Source organism: Gymnoscopelus braueri (genome assembly GCF_963280865.1).
Source record: "Gymnoscopelus braueri genome assembly, chromosome: 22".
NCBI classification, from domain to species: domain Eukaryota; kingdom Metazoa; phylum Chordata; class Actinopteri; order Myctophiformes; family Myctophidae; genus Gymnoscopelus; species Gymnoscopelus braueri.
Genome location: NC_137624.1, coordinates 20539074 through 20542030, shown reverse-complemented (window position 1 = coordinate 20542030; position 2957 = coordinate 20539074). Strand labels below are relative to the sequence as shown.

General features: G+C 38.6%; 1 protein-coding gene across 3 annotated transcripts in view; it reads left to right on the top strand.

Annotated features, from left to right (window-relative positions):
* Window positions 1-2169, top strand: part of sh2d3ca (SH2 domain containing 3Ca) — a 63665-nt gene extending 61496 nt beyond the window's left edge. For all 3 annotated transcript variants that reach the window (XM_080419582.1, XM_080419581.1, XM_080419583.1), the window contains one exon: window positions 1-2169. This exon is cut by the window's left edge and continues 1827 nt beyond it. The gene's annotated coding sequence lies outside the window, so the exon portion shown is untranslated.
* Window positions 2170-2957: the final 788 nt, after the last annotated feature.

Genomic DNA, 2957 nt, shown 5'->3' with positions numbered 1-2957 from the left:
AACTACCCTTAATTTTATACTCTGTGCTAAATGAACACTCTGGATTTTACTGTGTAAACTGTGTAAAAGGAGACACAGTGGCACTTTTCAACATATATGGCAGTGGTTCTCAAAGTGGGGTCTGGGGACCCTCAGGGGTCCCGAATGGACCCTTACAGGTCTCTAACTCTGAGATTGTACAAATGGAACCAAATGTTCCACTTGTACAATCTCAGATTCGAGGGGGTCCTTGAAATTCAAAAAAAGTTTGAGAACCACTGATTGACGGATTATGTTCTGCTTGAATTTAGTTGAAGCAATATTTCACTTTTCACCTACAATATTGTTGTCTCTCACATGAATCACTTGACACCATTTGCGAGTGCCAAAATTGTTTATTGAAAAATACTAAAGAATAAATTGCTTAGCTGTGGTTCATGATTTAACGTTAAAACCAGGATTGCCTGTCTGTTGGAAGAGAATTTATTACTTCAATGTGAAACCCCGGTCAGCCATTATTTATTCAAAACCCATTTGATACTAATGCATGTTACAAGCTATGGGTAAATCATAATTATTAGTTACCTTAAAGTGAACTATTGCTTTAACACCATTAGTTTATTTAGAAAGAACATAATGCAAACTAATTTATGGTTTAAAAGAAAAAGATTATTCAATGAAAATAATTCAATTCAGTGAATTCTCTTGAAAGATTTGTAGACTGAGAAATATCTGAAGGAAAAGGCTTTTCCCAAATATGTCACAGCTAGAGTAAACCTTTGGTTGTATGCATTGAACGTGTGTCAGCAGACGTAGAGCAAGAATGATCGACTCAACGGTAATCATTGATATTCTGCGGCATTTAACGATGATGATTGTTGTGTGTTAATGCAATGCTGTACTCTGTACTGTATGTATAGTAGCTACACAGGAAGATCCTCAGGGTTCATTTGGTACCCATGGTGCTGAGGGTTAAAACATTTATGAATGAATACTGAGGATTTCGTCGTCTGTCGGGTGGAAACCTCACATGTCCAAAACTGTTACTTTTCAGGATTCAAATCCCAAAATGGCAAAAAGAAATCGATCTATACACTCAGAACGCGTCTCGATGCGACGCCTTTTGAGCTTGTAGATCGGCTACTTTTAGAATGCTACTTTTGTGTGAAACTGTCGTATGACGAAGTAGGGCATTCATTTACGAAGAAAAAAACATAAAAAGTCAAAGAAATGGAGATGAGAGGTTTCTGCCTGACAGCAACGATTTGTGTACGTAGGCCTGAGAGGGCGCTAGAGTCCACTCTCGGATCTATGCAATCATTTCAGCCAATCAGGAAGAAGGGCTGAGACCCCATCCAGAACAGACACCCGTTTAGAAGATGTTAGAGCAGTGGTTCTCAAAGTGGGGTCCGGGGACCCCCAGGGGTCCTTGACTGGGTTCCAGGGGAGTCCCCAGCTATAATATGGATGGTTAGAAGCCAAAAGGACCCTTACAGGTCTGTTCTGCGAGAGTGTAGGCCTGCAGATGAGAGTGTACAAGTCTGACAGTCTGAAGAGTTATGGGGGCTCGTGGCCTAATGCATACCAAGCTGGGGGTCCTTGAAATTAAAAGGTTTGAGGACCACTGTCTCAAGAGATGTTTGGCTCTTCGTTTCCTCCTCTCTACCTCTTTTTATTCTCTCTTTCTTTCTTCGCCACCGTTATAAACAGCTAATGCAGAGTCAAACAATTAAATGATACTATATATCATTGAAAACAAATTGTCAGCTGTAAACTGATAATAGACAAGTATTTATAAACCTGGAAGACACGTGATAACTTTCCACTTAGGCCCTTCACTTCAGTCAGCAAAAAAAAAACATTAATTGCTGTTAACCGTATACTTACACAAAACACATTTTCAGTGTTTTCAGACCGAGAGGATACCTACTGGTTTAGGATCAATATTAACAACAGTGATGATAATTATGATGATGATAACAATGATTTATGGTTGTAATGTGTTTTTATTTGTATTCTTTCGGATGCTGTACAGGAATGTTATGATAATATGTAGATTATCCTGTTGTGTATATAACTGGACTTGTGGAAAGAACTCTGAAAAGAAAAAGGACAAAAAAAAAGATTTGTGACTGAGCCCATGTTTTTTTATGTACTGTACATAGTAATTCTTTTTTTCCCTTTTACAATAAAAAAAATTGCTTGTGCCAATGAGCTGGATTTTTGTGATCAGACTTATACTATAACTATATAGTTGTACGTACCTCTGCATAATACTTCTAACTGCAAACAAACTGAGAAGCAGAATAGGATCGAGCTAAATCTACAATAAAGACTTGGGAGCAGGGTTCATCAATGTGTCCGTAGTGGACAAATGTGTCCATGGTGATGGTGAGAGTTGTCCATATCCACGGCAAATCTTTAATGAAAAACGTATGATTTCGTTTTTGTTAATGTGCAATGAAAGCACTGACTGCACTAATACGGTCAGACCTATTGAAATCCCAAATGTAGAATAGAATGGGCCATGCTGCGTTGATGTCTGTATACAGTGGCTGACTTGCGAATGTCCAGGTTTTCATCAGAATAGGTAGGACACTGATTTGATTAATGCAGAAATACTATAGTTTTAAAAACGTGTAGCACATCGGCATAGACATTATGGCACATTATGAGTTCACTGGAGAGGGAGCTCCTTTTGTATGTCCGTGGCAAAAATAGAGCTTGACGAAAATGTCCATCACAGGCCAGCATGGTGATGACCCCTCCTCAGGAGTCGCATGTCTCAGTCCACTGTCTGTTCAGGATACACACATCCACCTCCATAACACAAACTATACGTATATAAATGAGCTGGTGTGTATTGGTAAATATCTATCCAACACCAGTGGTAAGTACATTTACTCTCAAGTACTGTACTTAAGTACAATTTTGAGGTACTTTAACTTAAATAGAGTATTTCCAATTGTTTATACTTT